The following is a 20,883-nucleotide window of genomic DNA, read 5'->3' as shown; positions in this document are numbered from 1 at the left end:
AATGCACTTTTCTGTGTCCCGAAACCTTGAGATTTTCAACTCAGCCCATAGTTCAATCACATTTATCCAATTTTCATTAATTTTGAAGTCAATTTTTAAAGAAGCAAAGATAAATTAAGTTTTTAATACAATTACTGCCACATGCATCAAGAAATGCTTTTGCGAGTCCTTAATTGCTATTATTAAGGAATCGCAATTAAGGACTCGCAAAAGCCTATGCATGTAGGAATCGCTATTAAAATAGTGATTCCTAAACATTCCTTAATTGCGAGTCGCAATTAAGGAATGGCTTCCCATTCATTCCTATGGGCCTACAGCCCATAGGAATGAATAGGAAATTTAATGCGCAATTTGCAAGTACCAATAGGTACTCACAAATTGCGCATGCAATTTCAAGGGTGCAAGGGTGTCAAAAGGACACCCTGTTGCACCCCTGAAATAGCAATGTGCCCCCATGTTGCGCACACACAAGCCCCCAGGGCATGTGTGTGTGAAACCTGAAACTTTGAAAAATGCACTTTAGTGCATTTTTCAACGTTTTCGATAAATACCATCTGGTTGAAATAATCGGTATTTAGCGGTCCATATTAGCGAAATCTCTATTTTAAATGCAAACGCAAATTGCGAATTTTGCATTTGGGATGCCAAATGCGAAAATTGCGGTCGCAAAGGGGCAGATTCTCAGAATGTGCCCCTGTGCGATCGCAATTTCCAATGATGCATGTGCCCCTTAGTTTTTGTTTAAAACGTTTAGCCATTATGGATGTTGGATATACAGGAGGGTAACAATGGGTGATCGGCACTGACAGAAGTTCTAAGGTATACCTTAGTATCATCTATATGGAGATGATACCTAATCCCTAGAACGGTTAGCAGTTATTTATGTGGTTTATTATAAACATATAGTGAGCTCTAAGGTACACCACAGGTCACAGTGGTTGAAGAAAATCCCGTTATTTAACATGGTGATGCCTGTCTGCAAGATATGGTTCAAATCATGTTAGTACTGTGTGATTTGTTCTAAGATATTGTTTAAGAGTATGGAGGAATATTTTATGGTTCACAGTATCAAAGTCAGCAGACAACCTCAAATAATCAGGTGGCAACTTTAATTTCTGTCCCACATTATTAGAGTAGGCTCTATCACACCCATTTTTGATTGTTTGATGTTTTGCCCTGCGCTTAAACCTGAGTGGAGGCCAAAAATACGATAGTTTACTTTAAATGCCTTTAAGCTGAGATCAAACACAGTTCTCAATGATTTCCATTGAATATGGTAAAGATTTGATGGAGCAGAAATGTAATATGTCTAATTTTCAATGGGTCAGTAACAGAACCATGTCATAATGGCGAATTGATAATTTCAAGGCCCTTTTGGATAGAGCTTGACTGATCTACTGATTTTTTATAAATTTGTTATTTACAGATTTGTCCAGGTGGTATTTATAAACCATTTAACAGTGTTTTTAGTTTAGACGTCCGATTTGATTGTTTACTTTTTTGTGAACGAACTAACCAATCTCATCCCATTTATCTGCTGCAATATCAGACTTGGTCGTTGAAGTATGAGATTCTTTCACCATTTGAAATAGTTTTCTTGCTCTGTTTTTAGTCCAATTCAACTGGTTTATGAAGTAATTAGGTTTGACCCAGATTATATTTTTCTTGTAAACAGCTTGTTTATATGTTGTGATATTATTATAGACCTATGGGGTTTCCTTCAGCTTCTCCCACTATCCTATGATTCTTTTTGCCATTGTTAAGGTTATCCTCATACGAGGTTGCTGATTTTTTCATCCTGAGTCAGAGGTGCCACATTGTTGAGAAAGGGAGAGGTCAGATAGTTGTATTAAGAGAGCAGTGGGGTAGCCAGGTGATAACTGGGACTGTGCCGAAAATCAGATATTCTCACCGCAGCAGGTGTCACGAGGGCTATCCTGCACCATGGGGCTGGGAGGTGGTATTGTACTTATTATAAAAATGGACCACAGCCCCAATGGCGACTCCATCACAGGAGCAGGCCCAAGCAGTCCAAACGTCTGCACTGGTGGCAGCAGCCTCTTTCTGAGGCACACCCAGAGTGATCCATACTTTGTCCTCTGATCACTCTGATGATGATTCTTCATCCTTCTTGCTGTCCTCCCATCAGGCTCTAATTGCCCTACAGATGGATGACCCCTGAGCCCCGATGACCTCTTGTAGCAACCTACTTTGCACTGACATAAAAGCTGTTCCTAATTACGTTCATTCTCATAGTCACTGTAAAACGCCCTCTTGACACTCAGCCTGATGGTCGGCCCTCTCCTGACTTTGAATGTGACTGGCCTGAGCCCTTTGGCCTACAAGTTAGACTTGGCCACTTACACACCCCAATGCATCTCTTTTATGCTCTAGACAGTTCTAGTGCGTATTGTCATTTGCACTGTGCCCCTTGAATTACAACAGTTGTTATTGGTTAATGATCTTAATTGTTATTACACGTCCTAGGCTGAAATATTGCTAGGTATGTTGGTAAAACTGACACAATGCGATTCCATTGGGGAAGAAACTAAATGGGGGGACCCTTCCCTGTGCGACGCTACTTCAACCCTAATACACAAAGTGACGCAGCCACTGGGTTTTAGTATTCTAACTTGGAATTTTAGGAGGATGCAGAAGCCAACAAAGCATTACAAAGTCCATTCCCTCTTTCAGCGCTGGAATGTGTGGGCAGCTCAACTGCAGGAGCCCCCACATAACTGCAGACGAGGGGGCGAAACTCCAGAAGTGAGGGCTTGTCAATGCCACCAATTGCTCCCTAATTTGGATAAGGGCAGGCACCCCTTTTATGGCAAGTACAGTGATAGCTGATAAGGCAGGCAGGTTTGTTATACTTGACAGCAAGTTGGATGAGGAACCAATAGTTATTGGAAGTATCTGTACCCCACACATTGAGCAGCAGGCTTTCTTACACCAGATATCCACTCACCTGATGCAATGGACACATATCCTCCTGGTGCTTGGTAGAGCTTTGATTGCAGTACTAGATCCCTCCTTAGATAGATCCCCCCTAACCCTTGCATGCAGGAAACAGCCTTTACCACACAGTTGCCTTTACCACGCATGCCTTTACCATGGCAAGCGTAGGTGTATATATATTATTCATTTCAGGTTGGCTTGGTTGGTATTTTACCAATTAAAAGCTGTAATATTGTGCCTAGAGTGGTAAAAGGCTTTTGTTGTTTTACAGCTCAGCATGGATGGCACAGTGCTAATCCTATGCTTAAACACTTTGCTGTAGAAATGGCAAAAGACATTGAGGCAGATTTACAAGCCCCATGCGTCACTTTTGCGTCACTTTCGTGATGCAGCGGCAGCGTAAAAGTTGCGGCCCATTTACAACGTGACGCATCTAGGGAGATGCGTCACGTTGTGAAGCCCTGCGCCACATTAAACCTGCGTCAGGTTTAATGTATGCAGGGAGGGCGTTCCGTCGCAGGAAGCCCCGTAAAAAAGATTTCACTGAGTCACTTTTACGTCCATACTGCGTCAAAACCCTGCGCCTGCTTGAAGCAGGCGTAAGAATTGACGCATCATGTTAGACATAGGGCGGCACTGAGCATTGCTGGAGTTGCGTTGTGCTTGCGACACGACTCCAGCAATGCGTGACTTTTCCGTCAACAGATGCGTCAGAATTTCTGACGCATCTGTCAATCCTTGCGCCATGGAGCGCCGTATTGTAAATACGGCGCATCCATGGTGACGCAAGGATTTGGCATGTTGGCGCAGGGAAAGTGACGCATCTCTACAGATGCGTCACTTCCTTGTAAATCTGCCCCTTTGCCCCTTTCTATCTTGGTATGGTGGCACTCTGCTAACCCTAAGCTTAAGGATTTTGATACAAAAGCAGACATTTGAGGTGAGCAAACTTAAGAGTGTCACTGGTGTTGTAGGGTGCTCTATACAGGAGCTGGTCTCCACCTAAACTTGGGAACTCTCCAGAGTTCTCTCCTTCTTTTTTTCATATATATATATATATATATATATATATATATATATATATATATATATATATATATATATATATATATATATATATATATATATATATATATATATATATATATATATTACCTACTGGCAGTAGGCAGTTATCGTTAGGACCTAGTTCCATTGGAAAAGCTCTTTTTGACTTGCCTATAACTTTAGCGTCGTTTGAACAATCTTCATGAAATCTTCCCCAAAAAAGTGTCACAGTAGGTTCTGGTTGTCATGGAAAGTTTGGAGGTGATCCGTGCAGTGGGGACCAAGAATTTGGGTCGCAAAATAAGGGTGCATTTGTAATGTTAATTTCCATAGGAACCTTTAACCACAGCTACATCCTGAACCGCTTAACGGACTTAAACCAAATTTGGCAGGGAGGTAGATGCTGGTTCAAGGAAGTGCCTTTTGCTTAACTGGTGTAAATCCATTCAGTAGTTGTTGAGAAATGTAAGTTTAAAATTATAGTGATATCTTTGGTAGCGACTATTTCGGGGTGGTTTCACGAGTAATCGTGATTGCACGCACCAACGGGGATGCTGTGATTGGCTGAACGCATCCTGAACAGAACTTTGAGGCCACCATTTTATCTATCGGAAACGGTTCCCGGGGCTGCGAATTTGCTTGAAAGCCTACATAAGGGGTCGGGGCGGAGATACCGTGACCCCATGGTTGAGAAATGGGGGTGTTAGTGACACAAGTTATGTGTCCAAAATAATTTTTTTTAATTGCGTGCAATATTCGCGACGACGCGACCGCCAGCGCGGCCACCTGTGTATCATCGCGGAGACATCGCGACTATCAATGTCATCGCAAATATTCGTGGAAATATGAAAAAAATATATCAGTGAATCATTAATATGCATTGTTATAGAGATAGTTATATAGTGAGTTATCTACTGTGATGGTTAGAATTAATTATATAGTTATAATTTTTTTTAATGTGGTGGTGGCTATTGAATTCCTGCTTTTGCTTTCCGCCTTCGCGACGTAAGCACGGGGATCGTGATGACCGACGTCACAGTGATCTCATGGCCTCACCACGAAAAAGGTTTTAGAGAAGGTTGTTCTAGAAACACACTAGAAAAACATGAGTTCGAAGTGTACAGTAATAAACCCCTAGTGTGTAAATACTGTAATAAGTGTATTCACTTTATGGAAAAGGCGCGACCTTCGTGGTTAACGGCGACCTTGTGACATCACAAATAACCATGAAAACAGAAAATAGGTCTGAAAGATGGTTGTTAAAGACAACAATCTAGTGCAAAAATATGAGTTTAAACATGCTTTGACAGAATTATGTATATAGTAATGTGTAGTGCAATGTTCCCAATTGATTTTTTTTACATATTATTTTTGTATGTGTTGGTAGTCATTGAATGTTTGCTTTAGTTTTCTGTTTTCACGACATGCCCACGGGAATCGCGATTACCAGCGTCATCACAATCTCCGGAGTCACTGCGAAAAGATAAAATAGGTTTTAGAGATTTTTTTTTAGAAACTCTGTAGAAAAACACGACTTTAGAGAATACTGTAAGAAACCCCTAGTGTGTAAAATACTGTGGTATGTGTGGATGTATGTGTTTTAGACTTTATGGAAAAGGCGCGATTGTCGCGGTTAACGATGTCATTGAAACGTCCTGAATAACTGCGAATGTAAAAAATAGGTCTGAAAGATGGTTTTTAAAGACATTTAGTACAAAAATATGAGTTTAAACATGCTTTGAAAGAAGTATGTATGTAGTAATATGTGTAGTGCAATGTTCAGAATGGATTTATTTTACGTATTATTTTGGATGTGTTTGTGGCCATTGAACATCTGCTTTAGTTTTCCGTTTCCACAACGAATGCGTAACGCCGTCATAAAGATTGTCGAAAAATAAAGAAAAAAAAACCCTTTAGAAAAACAACTTCACTAGGGTACTAGGGTGGCCTTGACAAGAGCTGTAATGTTGGTTGTGTGTGTTTGGCTGCTATACATAAGACCGGATGCAGAGTTTTGCGTTATTTAGAAAAACCCTGTTGTCATCATCTGTAAAGTGCACTCCATTATTTCTATAAATTCCATGCATGTCAACACGCATATAGTTGTTATAGATACATCCCATGCGGTGGTCTTTGAGGAATGCAGAAACTGTTTTATTATCATGTTTCCTGGCTTTGTCAATATGTGGACAGAATTGGTTTGACCACCTCCGTTTCTGTCTTTGGCATATATTAGAGTACACCAAGACAGTCGGAGGGAAAAGCGACATCAGTGCTGCAAAGGTTTCTTTCATCAGGATTTCCAGCCCTACCCCAGTGAATGTGCCTAGGCCATTGCCACCACCGTGCCCAAACATGAGGTGAGGAGCTTGGGAATGCACAATGGATTTAACCAAAGACAGCAACTGGTGAAACTTTAACCTTCTCTGGTCAAACCAAGTAATCTGCCCATTTGGCAAACCCAACTCCCTGTCAATACCTCTCTTTTTTACAGCCTCTTTAGCCCAATAGATATAGCTGTGGCCCACAATCCATACTCCAAGCATTTTGAAGTATGGGAGCAATAGTAGTCAGGAGAAGGCTGGAGCTGAATGGGGTAGTTTTTCAAAGGAAAAGCAGTTAAAATGGAGGTGTTGTTTGAAAAAAAAAAATTTTCATTGATGCTGTCAGCATGAAAGTGAATAAAATTAGGTGGTGTGTTGGATGCCTTAGCAAGAAGTCTTATTATTGGCTGTTGTTTAAAAAAAGAAATGTAATACAGACATGGATATGCTTTTGAATCTGTAGAGTAAAGCAGACCTGCTGTATCTTATTTGGAATCAGCGTGTTCCTTCTAGAATGTGCTGTGAACTTGTGACCTACTGGTTCCACTGGGTTGCTAGGTACTATGAGCTTAGGGGGGGGGGGGAAGGGTGTTAAAGAGACATTTTTTTTTTAAAGTTTAGGAGTGATGACACAATTTAAGTAATGGCAAGTTTTTTTTCCAACTCAGGACCATGTAATAAACTGTTGTGTGGTTTTTACATTTCAGAAAAATTACCTAGATAAAGGTTTGAACTCCCAGTTTTGTTTATGATTTCTCTGCGATGATCGCGAAAACGTGCTGACAGGAACTTTGGGGCCCATTAGGATGGCGGTCGCAAAATCACTCCGACCGCCATGGTAGCAGGAAAAGGCCGCCTGCTAGGACTGCGGCATAACCGCTGGTCCAATTAGTATGCACCGCAGTAGAAATCCGACCGCCGCGGTCGGATTCCGGCAGTTAACATTGCGGCGGTTTCACCGCCGCGATGTGAAAAGGAGCATGTCCTGCAATTCCCTGCACTGCGTGGCAGGCACTGGACAGTGCCTGCCACCTGGTACAGGGAAATGTAAGGGGGTACCCCCCAGTGCACCCACACCCCCCAAACACATTTGGGGCCATCTTTGGACCCCGGAACCAGTCTCCGCCAGCTTTTCAATCGCGGTCCCACCGCAGCGGAAAGGCTTGCTACCGCCGGAATCCTAATCGCGCCGGTGGTGCTTGGCCCTGATCCGCAACAATTGTAGCGGTCCAGCTCTGCCCGCAAGGCAAGCGGGCGGACTGCAACCGGCAGAAATGTGGCGGGCGGAAAAATACACTGCCGCGGTCACGACCCCAATGCTAATCGAACCAGCGGTTTCCTGGCTTTCAAAAGCGGGCAGATGGCCGCAGCCGTACCAGCGGTTGCCACCGCCTACCCGGCGGTGGTCATCCGCCCGCCATCCTAATCGACACCTTTGTTTTGAAAAAGAGGGAAAGGGTTAACAGATGCTAACCATTCACAAGTGGCGATGCAGTAGTCTAGAATGAAAGACGATTTAATTTGCTGCATTTCTCATGATGATAAACTGGAAAGTTGAAGAGGTTGCCATTTTAGAGTTGCTTTCTATGAGAGTGGAAATCCTAACAGTTTCAAAAGTATCCACAGAGCTAAATTAACAATATATTCTACAAACTTAATTTAGTGGTATGTACATAACTTTTTAATCCTTTAAAGAAACTACCTTAGAAATGAAGATGTGTATGGGAGTTTCATAAACAGTTATGTGAAAAAATATATGAGATGAACTGTATTCTATTGGAGGGTATGTGTTTAAGAGGTTAGTGGTGAATGTTTGGGAAGTAAGAGAAACATTCATTAGTGCCTCTTTATTACATTGTGTATTTTATTGAAAAATAACAGTATAATCTTGTGGAAAGTAGCAATGATGAACTAAGAATGTTTTACCGGTCTAAACATATTGTGAAGAATAGATACACCTGTTATGTGCATTCTGGGAGTTGTAGTATTTTAGTATCATTATTAAATAGGAATAATGTAGTGAAAAATAAAAGAGGAAAATATGTTGTCCGCCTGTATATAAACTAGAAAGAAGTAATACTTGTTAGGTATGTAGTGGGAAGTGTTAGTCAATGTGGTCTTTAACTTATATGCATATGCTTAGATGGTGAGATATGGTTTTTGTTCTTGCACATAGCTATGTATATGGTGGGACTTTTGAGTTTAGTTAAAGATGCAGAGAGGTATATATTTTTGGAAAGATGGCTGAAACATGTACATCTATTAAGAAATTGCATATATGTTTATATGGAGATTTATGTTCAGTAAGGGTGATGACACTTTCTTGTACATGGTGAGAGTAGTGTTTTTTTCTTTAAAAATTGTTTAAAATTGAGAAGGACTAATAGTGCAGAATGCCTTGAGAGTTCTTGGCCTAGCCTCATTTCGAGTGTAACGTTTGTTTGAGATATGCTGAATATATGTTTTAAAAGCAGAAGAAGCATTTGAGAAATGATTTAGGTATGCCATTCGCTAAAGGTTTTGTGCTTTGAAAAATTTCAAAATGTTTTCTTTTTTAGAAACTTACTGATGCAAGTTCACGCTCAGTAACAAAGTAATGTATGTTTCTAGAGAGCCATGTATGCAATTATATATCAAGTGGGATACCTAGACTTCACTCACACATAGCTCAGAAGATAAGCATGTATACAGAAAAACAGGTAGTTTGATACTGACAGAAGGAGATAACCAATGAGTAAGAGATATAGTGACAACTGTTATGTATCTTACAGCAAGGAAGGCACTTGCATAGTCAGTCAGGCAGTATTCAGCCACTAGTCATGCAGTCATCAAATCAGTGATTCACTATCCATGGAGTTAATCACTTACCCAGACACTACACATGTACTCTTGCAATCGGGTAGGCAGAAATTATGTAGTCATTTAACTATGCAGACAGTACTTATGAATTCATCTAATCACCAAGGTACTAACTATTTACTTATGCAATTAACAAGGCTGTAACTCTGCAATCATTATAACATTTGCGCAGAACCTATGCAGCTATCTAAACACCCACTTAGAACCCATGCAGTCATTAGAATACTGAGGCACCCGCGTGCACTGATGAAATACTCAGGCACTACTCATGCACTCATCTAATTATGTAGAGAGTACCATTGTAGTAAACCCATCACCTATCCCGTACCTAAGCAGTCATTTAATTACTGAGGCAATAGTCCTTGCACTAATACAATCACCCCAGCAGTACATTTACTTTCATCCAATCTCTCAAGATTTAACAATAGACTTATGCAGTCACTCAGACACTAGTCATGCACTTATCTAGTTAGCCAAGCACTACTGAAGCACATATTCAGTTATCCAGGCACTACCCATGTAGTTATCAAAACATACAGGCACTACTTGTTCACTCAACCAAAAACAAATGGGCAGCATCCAATCGCGGACACTATTCATGCAGTCATCCAATAGGCTACGTGCTATGCATGGGCTTAATCATGTATGCACTATCCATGCACTCTGTAAATCACCTATATACTATGTATGCACTGTTGCAATCATCCACACACTAGAGTTGCACTCATTTTATCATCCCACCAGTATCTATGCATGTATTGAATTATTGAAGCACTAGTCAGGCACTTGTCTAATCATTCAGGCTCTACTCATGCACTCATCCAAACACACAGATACTAGTGGTATACTCATGCAAACACACAGGCAGTAAGTATGTCGATATGGAATGACCCACGGAGTTATGACATAGTGAGGGAATCATCTAGGCAATACTTGTATCCTCCGGGAATCACCTAGGCACTCATTCAATCATCTCTGGAGTATTGACGTATTCAACCACAAACCCATGTATTTACATGTTTTACTGAGAAATATGTAGTCTTTTAGAACCATGTGGGGAAATATATATGCAACCTGTCACACTCTTTGCAAGTCCTCAGACAAATTAGTAAGCTATATTGTTGGATACAGATGAATGTGCAGATTTTTATATGCAGTGTTTCCCAAAATTTAAATCTGATACATTTAAGTAGAAAAGTGCTGAGATACTAAATACACCAGCAACACAGTGGTAGAGATGGACGAAATAGCTTGTTGTGTTTTTTTGGATTTACAGTTTTGAGACACTGTATGTACTTCAACACTTGGGTAATATGGTGCAGTGCAGCAAGCCATTTGGCTGTGCCGTGCTGCATTACTTTCAAAGCACAGGGATGCGTCATATTTACAATATAATGGATCCATGTGCTCTTCGCTGCTCTGGCGAACAACTGGCTGTCATGCTGCAATGGAGGCACTCTTGCACCATGGTGCAAGCGTGCCTGTGTTGCGGGAAGATTGTTTTTGTGCAGGAATGCACACCTTCCTGCACTAAAACAATCACAAGAGGAGTTTTCCCCTTTCTGTGCGTGCTGCAGAATGCAGCACACATAGAAAGTGGAAAAAAAAAGAAATGCAAGTATTTCTCCTTGTTGTGCCTCCCTACACCTCCCCTGGGGAGGCTTAGAATTCTGACGCATTCCCAGATATACAAATCATTGTAAATCTGGGAATGTGGCAAAATGCATTGGTGCTGCATGGGAACACCCACAGCAACACCCATGGCACGCTCCTTTCATGCAAAGTGCTGCGTGAAAAGGGCTCGTATTTACAAGGCTACAAGAAGCCACCCAGAGTGGCTTTATGTGGCCTTGTAAATATGGAGCATCACACCATGCCAATGGTGTGTCAAAAAAGTGACGCTTTGGTGCATGGGGCTTGTAAATATGGTCCCTTGGCTTGATGTTCATTTTAAAATGTTCTACAGAAGGGATAAACTGGTCTTTCATTATGTATACGTTAGAAGTGAGATATGGTGCAGCTGTGTTGTAGGACAAGGTGCTAAAATGTTAAAAGGTATCTAATAATTTGTGTTTTGCTTTGGGTTTGCTATATTGAAGTAAGTGCATGTAGTAATTTAGCTTTGTTCATCTGTAGATTTAAAACTGCAATATACCATAAAAAACGTTTTTGTATTATGTGTAAGTCAGAAGTAAAGTAGTTTGTACGTTGGCTAGGGTAAAAATTAAAATATACTTGTTTTTATTTTTACAGAACAAGATATAGCTAACTACACACAGTTAGAATGCCTACAAAAGCTCAGATGAAAAAGCAGCAGAAGCAACTACAGTATCTCGGCAGAAATGAGTTACAAAAGCGGCAAAATGTAGAAAAAGTGCTGAAAGAAAAAAGAGCTACTGGTAAGAGGACAAGGTAATTTCTTAAAAATATATGTGGACATTTGCAAAGATTACAAAATAAAGAAAATACAATTATGACTATGAGAAACAACAAGAGTGGACAAAGTGTACATTGGAAAAAGAGAAAAGATTGTAACAAACATGGATACAACATAACCAGGAGACAGAAATGGTTTAAGGAAATCAGAGCCAGGATGTTTCGTAGTAGAGTAGTTATACATTTAGTAAGAAATGTAATAAGTGTAGAGGAAGGAGAGATGCCGTGAACCAGAAAGAACGAGTTGAAAGAGTAGTTGATAAGGACTTTGCTTTGAAGAGGAAGCTTTTCATTTTGATTCTAAATAGAATGAAGACTCTTGACAAAATAATGTTGTGCACGAGGAGACAAAACCAGAAGAAAAGATCAGTCAATAGAAGTAACTTTTGTACAGTTTTTAGCGGAGAATGGATACATACTTCTAGTAGAGAGCCTTTCTTTAATGAATAAAGCTATCTCCAGGATAACAGATTAGTTCCTGCTATTGAAAAAAGAGGACAATGGTATGAAAAGAAGAATGGTAGTCCTATAGCAAGAAAGGGGTGATGGTACCTAGAAATGCAAGAGTTATTGCAGAAGAGGTACAAGGAAGGCGTAGTCAGGGTTCTGTATACAAATGGAATTTGGGTAGTGTTTTTAGTATTAGACACCAATCCATTCCTATGTATCTTTCCAAGGCAAAGTTTAAAACACAAAATAATTCATACCACTCAACAATGCGAACTTTAGTTAGACGGCTGTACAATGTGAAAACTCATGCTTCATGTTCAGGAGAAATTAATAAAGCACTTTTGCATGGTAGTGTGACAGACGTAGAAAAGGTTTGTGGTGATGTGCAAAGGTTGGTGGTGATGTGCAGTTTCGTTTCTTTGGTCCTGAGCATGATTCTAGGGGAAATGAAGAGTTGTTAAGAGGTGGAGTTGCAGAAGAGAACACACATATTTCAGTTGATAGTTTTAAAAAAGAGCTAAAAAAATTTAACACAGCGTTGTCTAAAAAAACCAGAGTATGTTTGTATATGTTGTTGATGCACTTACTAGAAGATTTAAACACAGACTGTTGACTTATATTTAAAAAGTGTAAAAGTAAAAAATAACTGGCAAAAGTTAGCTGTGTATTTATTTGTAGAGGGACGGTTTGACTTGTCTGTACAGCAAGCTTTATGTAAGTAGTGTTGAAATAAATTAGAAGATATTAAATACCCATTTTTTTAAGATAATAAAATGCCTGCTAATGTAGAAAACATACGAAGGGCCAAAAATAAAAAATAAATCAACATTTATTATTCTTTGCAGCATTGCGAAGGGCCGTTATGGACTGCTCTCCAGCACGCAATACAACTCAACAATCCTTGCAGTAGGATGGCATCTGGGAAAACTGTGGAGCCATATCTTGAAGTTGAGATTGGACTTTTGAATGGACTCTGCTTCAGTGTTGTTGTGGCTGCTGTTGAAGTCAAGGGTTCTTCAGATTTGTGTTGCCTTATTGCTGCTCACTATGAACTCCTCTTAAACAATGTTCTAGATAGATAAATGGGCATGTTGTTCTTATTCTTTTAGTTGAAAAGTGTATTATTCAATGATATTCCTTTATTTCCCGATGACATGATTTTCTGTTTTGTTTTTGAATTTTTTGTTTTTGTGGTTTTGTAAAGTTTTTTTAAAAATGTGTTCTTTGTTATGGTAACAAAAATGGCAACTGAGACAGGAGGAATTCGAAAAATGCGCACTGAGAAATGTGCAAAAAATATAAGAGGGGAAAATAAATGAGCATTTATGATTTTTGGCAGCTTTGCGAATAGCTGTAATAAACTGCTCACCAGCTCTTATAACAACACTACAGTCCATGCAATACGTGCCCATTCTTGAAAACTCTGGAGACATATCTGTTGTAGTAGTCTGTACCTCTGAAGGGACTTTCTGGCTAGGAATTTTTGCTGCTGCCACTGATGTAGATGGTCCTCCAGATTCCCTCTGTTTGATCGGCAGTTGGAGACGTTTTCTATGATAGGTTTTAAGATGATATAACATAAATGTTGTCCCACATGAGTCCAAAAAAAGTCTCCAGCCAAAATCTACCACCTACTCACAATAAAGTTCTGGAAAAGAAGATGCAAGAAAGAGGAGTGGGTGTATACATGATATTAATTTTACTGAAAAGTATATTATCTAATGATATTCCTTACTTTCCCGGTCATGTGATGATCGCAGATTGTGCATTGTACTAGTTTAGCAGCAGTTTTTAATTCCCCATGAGTTTGGGTAACAATGGGTAGTTTGATGGGTGTTTGGTAGTTATGTTATATTTGTGAGTTCAGATGTTGACTTATTTTTTGAAACGGTTCTTTTTTATAAATGTGTTCAAATAAAGTTAAACCAATATGTTACTAAACAGCTACACTCAAACTTTGTGTAAAATATGTCTATATATATCTGTTTTACACATTTGTATTTGTGACTACTGATGTCATTGCGACCTCCGGTGTTGCTGTGAAGAAGGAAAATGCATTTTTGATTTAGTTATTTCGACTAATGAATACAAAGGGGAAAGTTAATTTAGTATCGTACTAAATAGCTAAACTGAAATCTTATGTAAAATATGTCTATATATGTGTTTTAAACTTTGTTAAAAACACCCGGTATTCGTAGTGTGTCCTTGGTAATGGCACTCATAGAATCATACAGGCACTACCTGTGCAATCATCAAGGACGTCCTTTCTCCATCACTCTGCATACGTGCCTCGTGGCATAGTACTAGTTGGAGGATGAAGTCCCCTTGACTATTGAGGGTATTTGGGGGCCAACTATCCCTCCTGTTACCTCCTGCAAGTCCCACACAGTCAGTTTGGTAAAAGGTCTTCGGAGGCCACACACCCTTTCTGCACCACTCTGCAAACTCGTCTCCTGGAACACTGCTGGTTGGGGAATAAGGTTCTCTTGGATGCTAAAGGACCTTGTGGACCAAAACGCCTTCCTGGTACTTGCTGTAAGTCCTACATTGCGGGATTCCTTAGAGCTGGTCAGAGGCTCCGCCTCCTTTCCATTTTATTCTGCAAACACCATTGTACTTAAAAAACCATGGAAATTCACTGTAAAAACCAAAGGTTACAGGTAAGTTGTAGTTAGGAATTAGCATTTTAAAAAAAATCTTAGAAATTCACTGGAAAAAACAAAGGTTACAGGGACGTCATAGTTAGGCTCAGATTCCACATGCCCAAAACCAGAGAAATTCAGCAGTTATAGTTAGCTGAGCTAACTATAACTCAATCTCACACATTGCATCACTCATGACATGGTCAGTGACATCACTGATGACATCTCAAATGACATTACTGATGACATAATCCAGTGACTGTGAGTGTTTCTAAAATGTTTGAGTGTTAAATATATATACACCAAGGTGTATTAATGAATCATTGGGTGTATGAGTGCCTGTATGGATGATTTAGTGGGTGTCTGACTGACTGTATAAGTCAGTGATTATACGTGTCTCAGTGAATGTATAGGTGAGTAACTAATTTGTGTGAATGTCTGTATCAGTCTTTCAGTTGGTGTGTAAGTGGCTGTGTGGGTTGGTGAGTAGGTACATGAGTGGCTGTATGGGCTATTGATTTGTTGTCTGAGTGGCTGTATGGGTGTAATAGTGTCTGTGTGGGTGGGTGAGGGTGTGTGTGAGTCCCTGCTTGGATGACTGAGTGGGTAAATCAGTGGCTGTTAAGGTTCATGAGTGCATCTGTGATGGGCTGTATGGGTGAGTGAGTGTGCGTATGACTGTGTCAGTGAGTGATGGGTGAGAAACACCATATGTGAAAGGCAGTATAGGTGAGTGTTGGAGTATATAAGTGACTATGTGTGAGTGAGTGATTGTGAGAGCAGCTGTATGGTTAAATATGTGCTTGTGTCAGTGACTGTATAGGTGAATAAGTGTGTGTTAGTATCTGTATGAATAAGTGAGTTGGTGTGAGTATAACTGTATAGGTGACTATGTGGCCGTGTGATTGACTCTATGGGTGAGTAGGTGTGTGAGTAGCTCTATGGGTGACCGAGAGTGTGAGTGGCTGTGTGGTTCTATGAGGCTCTATGAGTAAATATATCAGTGGCTTTATTAGTGAGTGGGTTGGTGTACGAGTAACTGCATGGGTAACTGAGTGGATGTGTGTGTAGACCTATGAATCAGTGAGTGGGTATTTAAGTACTGGAACGGATGTGTCAGTGGTTTCGAAAATGGTAGTGTGGAAGTTGGAGTGGTTGTATGAAAGGTTACATTGAGGACTGAGTTAGTGCAATAACAACCAAAAGTAACCTGGGTCAGAAGATAAGAGCCTAATATTACAGTAAACAACATATAAAGGGAGAGAGAAAGCACATGTGAATAATACCATCGATGTTGAATCCCATCAGCCACTGTGAATAGCGGTTATCATCATATAGGATTCAACCATACACACAACTCTAGTGCTAGAGATATGTGTGGTGTATGGAACCAGGGAAAGGCAAACAAGTTCATAGGATTCTCAAGCCCTGGTGTAGTATGATGTCGCTACCAATAGGTTGAAGGTGGCTAATGGTCTTGAAGCAGTGCAAAAATAAACAAAAGTGAGTGCAGATGTTAAAAACAACTACTGAGTCAGTCCCACAATTTATTCATGACTGACCGAGTGATGTAGTTAAAAACAGTGCAGGAAGCAGTTTGAAAAAATAACTGCTATTGTCCCAAAGGTGGTCTACATGTTTCAGCCATAGTGATTGAATGTCAATCTGGCTTTCGTCAGGACCAGATCTAAAAGCTACTGCTAAATGGTGTAGTAATCCAAACAGTGAAAGAGAAAAAAGAGAAAGATACGACCTACTTGAGTGGTAGTATTGAAACACTCCCGAATATACGTGGAGTAAGTAACAAATCCTGAAACCAAAAAGAGGATTGTCAATAACAGAAAATTGATGGAAAACAGCAATGGACATCAACAACGTGGTTCACAGGCTTTTTCTCAATATTAATATGAAGATACTGTTTGCGTTGATAAGGCTCCCATTGTCAGTTAAACTAACTATGATATGACAGACATTTGTAATTAATCAACTTAAATGTCGAAATGAAAAACACCAACAAGTACACTTAATCGGTATACTGCTTACCCCTCAATGTAGGGGGTCACGCCTCACCCCACCTGCATCCGCTCAGATGAAAGAGGCCCCGCTCTGTATTAGAAGAAACGGATGTAGTGATGTACATACCAAGCAAAAATTGCTGGTCTGATTCAATAAAATATCATCTCTACGCTTTTATCTTAACAATAGGAACGTGGCTAGAAACAAACAGATGACTGACTGGTAAAAGGATATAGTGGTCTTGACTGTGGGTATTAAAAGCCCTGTAGCGGGGGCGCTCATGTGAATATCACGGCCTATAGATGCGCCACTTAATATGTCTCAAGGTCAAACTCGGGAATAGTTATCACATACGGGCAGCATGCTATGGCGGTATTCAAGTATCGTTGATGATGTTGAACTAAGAATTTGGAAATAGAAACGGCGCATCTACTGAGCGCTTACCTTTCCGTCGGTACCTCCGGCTGAAGTGAGCTGGACGGGGAGGCACCGGTGTTAGTGTATGGCGCACGTAAATAAACGCGCGTCTGGATGACGCGAACATTAGCGTCTGCAAAGGCTTCTGGTATATGTAGTGTCGTGTCAATTATGAGAGCCTCCAAGATCTCGTGTCGAATGAAGAATAATAACATTCGAATTCTTAAACATACGAGAGAGTGCTGCGTAATGTGTCGGAAGTGATTGTTGATACTTAAATTCAACAATACAAGTGAAAGCCACTGAATGTTAGAGATCGCGTTTCAATGCGGATTGTTGTCTATTGAAAAAATGTAATTGACTATCCTTCAGTAAATAAACACAGAAGTGTGTGTAATTCTTGGCTCCCTAAGAAGTGAACTATATAGCACAGTATGTAGATCGGTGTGGCCATGCTTCATTAAACTCAGTTTAACCACTAAACGAGGGGTGTATTTTGTCGTGTGGTGTCTCTTGAATGTACAGCTATTTCCTCGAAACTAAAAAGGGGGATTAAGCTGAAAAAACGGTACATTCCATAATGTTGACAACCGAACACAGAATGGAAAAATGTCCCTCACAGGTTTTAAAGGCTAGTCCACGGTATATCATCGTTTAGCCCTTGTATATCACTGTGGAGTAAATAAATCCATTTCTGTTCTTTTCTGAAAAGGAATCGGGCGATGTCACTGACATGTGGAGGAATAAACGGCTGCTCTAACACCGTCCATTGAAGTTCTTCTGCTTTGTGTTGGAAAGTAAGGAAGTGTTGAGTCAGTTTAGTCGCTTGCTTTTGACACCGGATGGTACTCTTGTGTTCATTAATGCGAAGCTTTATTTTGCGAGTCGTCATTCCTACGTACCTCAATGAACAAGGGCAAGTGATCAGATATATGACTCGTTCAGAGTTACAATTGGTATGTTTTGTTAAAACCCAAGGTCTCTGTGTCCCGATATCAATTTCTTTGGTTGGAGCAGTCTGTGGACAAGCAGTACATGTACCACAGGGAAAATGTCCTTGCACCTTCGGTAAGTCCCATAGAGTGTTTGTTCTGGCAGACTGGATGATTTTGGGTCGAGTGTGCACGAGAGTATCTCGTAGGTTGGTGCCTCTTTTGTACGAGAAAAGGGGACTAGGAAGGGTACCTTTCCCGATATTGAGAATGGACCAATGTCTGCGTATACTTCTTTGAATGTTGTTCGTCTGGGTACAGAAAGTGTGTACGAACGTGAGCCTCGATAGAGGTGTCTTAATTACAGGAGGCTCCAATAAGGCATCTCGATTGTTATTCAGTGCTCTCTCCATAGCCTTCTTCACAAGATGTGAGGGATGTTGACGTTGTTGTAATTGGACCGAAAGATTGTGAGCATGTTTGCGGAAATTTTGTGTATCCGAACAATTTCTACGTAGCCGCAGAAACTGTCCTACCGGCAAATTCTCTCGTAATGCTCTAGGATGGAAACTCTGAAAAGTGAGCAATGAGTTTCGGGCCATGGGTTTTGTGTACAACTCACAACCTAATCCACCATCTATAGGATAGATTTGAATATCCAAGAAAGATAATCTTTCTTTACTGTATTCTATGGTGAACTTTAGAAATGAATTTTGATTGTTCAACCAGTCATAGAATTGTGAGACCTGTAGGGTGGTGCCTCTAAAGATGACAAAAATGTCATCGATATAGCGTTTCCACACTCTAATTTGATCTCGAAAGGGATTTGTGGAGTTGAGTATGTGGTTCTCTTCGAACACGTGCACATACAGATTGGCTAACGAAGGGGCAAAAATACTCCCCATCGAAGTTCCTGACACTTGGAGGTATAGTTTGTCTTCGAACTTGAAAAAGTTTTCAGTCATTGCCAATCTTGCACATTCCATGACGAAGGGTGTTGGTGTCATGATTTCTGAATCCTGGAGACTAGTTTCCAGTAATGTACGTATAACCTCAAGTGTCTCAAGTTGCGGAATGGCTGTGTAAAGTGATTCGATGTCAAAAGACACAAGATAATCTTGGTCTACATCAAATGATGTTGCTGTCAATAGTCTCAGGACGTCCTTTGTGTCTTGAAGATAGGTGGGCATCTTCTTGACTAAAGGTTTTAAGAAAAAGTCTACGAATGTAGACAGAGGTTCCAACAAGGAGCCTATTCCTGATATTATGGGGCGTCCTGGTGGAGGTCTTTGTGTTTTGTGAATTTTTGGCACGGTGTAAAAATAAGGCACAATTGGAAATTTCGTGGTCAGAAAATCTGCTTCATTGGGAGTAATCCAACCTTCAGCTTTCGCCTCTTCAACCAATTGTCGGATTTCATTGGTTAATCTCATAGTTGGATCCAGAGACAGATGCTGATAAGCCGTGGTATTGTTTAATTGTCTTAAACATTCCTCACGGTAGGCTGTTGTGTCTTGAATAACAATGGCACCGCCTTTGTCGGCAGGTTTTATTGTAATGGTGGTGTCATTGGCTAGAGTAGAAAGAGCTTTCTTCTCTCTTGAAGGTAAGTTCTGATAAGGTTTGGCATAGCAATCTTCTAGGCTGTTAATGTCTTCTAGGACAGCTTTCTCAAACGTCAGAACTTGGTCTGGTACTTGATGTAGAGGAGGATTGAAACTTGACGGTGGTTTCAAACCAGTGTTGTTTATCAGTGGTTCAATTGGTTCCACACTTCTGTCTTTAAAGAAAAAATGTAGTCGGATTTTTCTGAAAAAACGTGCCAATTCACATCTGATGGCAAAAGGGTCTCCTATGTTGGTTAGTACAAAGCCGAGTCCTCGGTTGAGAACTGTGAGTTCGTCTTTATTGAGAGAACGAGCACTCAAATTAACCACTAGGTCGTCTGGTTGGTGCTGGTACTTGGTTGTGCTAGACCTGTTCTGCTCCTGGTGTTTGGTGGTTGTGGAGGGTCTTGTTCCCAGTGAACCTGTGCCCGCCCTTTTCTAGGACAAAGTCGTGGGAGAAATCGAGACAGGAGAAAAGGGCGGGCACAGGTTCACTGGGAACAAGACCCTCCACAACCACCAAACACCAGGAGCAGAACAGGTCTAGCACAACCAAGTACCAGCACCAACCAGACGACCTAGTGGTTAATTTGAGTGCTCGTTCTCTCAGAGTGTGGAAACGCTATATCGATGACATTTTTGTCATCTTTAGAGGCACCACCCTACAGGTCTTACAATTCTATGACTGGTTGAACAATCAAAATTCATTTCTAAAGTTCACCATAGAATACAGTAAAGAAAGATTATCTTTCTTGGATATTCAAATCTATCCAATAGATGGTGGATTAGGTTGTGAGTTGTACACAAAACCCATGGCCCGAAACTCATTGCTCACTTTTCAGAGTTTCCATCCTAGAGCATTACGAGAGAATTTGCCGGTAGGACAGTTTCTGCGGCTACGTAAAAATTGTTCGGATACACAAAATTTCCGCAAACATGCTCACAATCTTTCGGTCCAATTACAACAACGTCAATATCCCTCACATCTTGTGAAGAAGGCTATGAAGAGAGCACTGAATAACAATCGAGATGCCTTATTGGAGCCTCCTGTAATTAAGACACCTCTATCGAGGCTCACGTTCGTACACACTTACTGTACCCAGACGAACAACATTCAAAGAAGTATACGCAGACATTGGTCCATTCTCAATATCGGGAAAGGTACCCTTCCTAGTCCCCTTTTCTTGTACAAAAG

General features: G+C 40.5%; 1 protein-coding gene across 8 annotated transcripts in view; it reads right to left on the bottom strand.

Annotated features, from left to right (window-relative positions):
• The window catches only part of SMOC1 (SPARC related modular calcium binding 1), a 798,046-nt gene that overhangs the window by 156,023 nt on the left and 621,140 nt on the right, over positions 1–20,883 (bottom strand). The gene's annotated exons all lie outside the window — the stretch shown is intronic.

This window comes from Triturus cristatus, chromosome 9 (assembly GCF_964204655.1).
Source record: "Triturus cristatus chromosome 9, aTriCri1.1, whole genome shotgun sequence".
NCBI classification, from domain to species: domain Eukaryota; kingdom Metazoa; phylum Chordata; class Amphibia; order Caudata; family Salamandridae; genus Triturus; species Triturus cristatus.
Note: the sequence above shows the minus strand (reverse complement) of the source record. Positions and strands in the feature narration are given on the sequence as shown.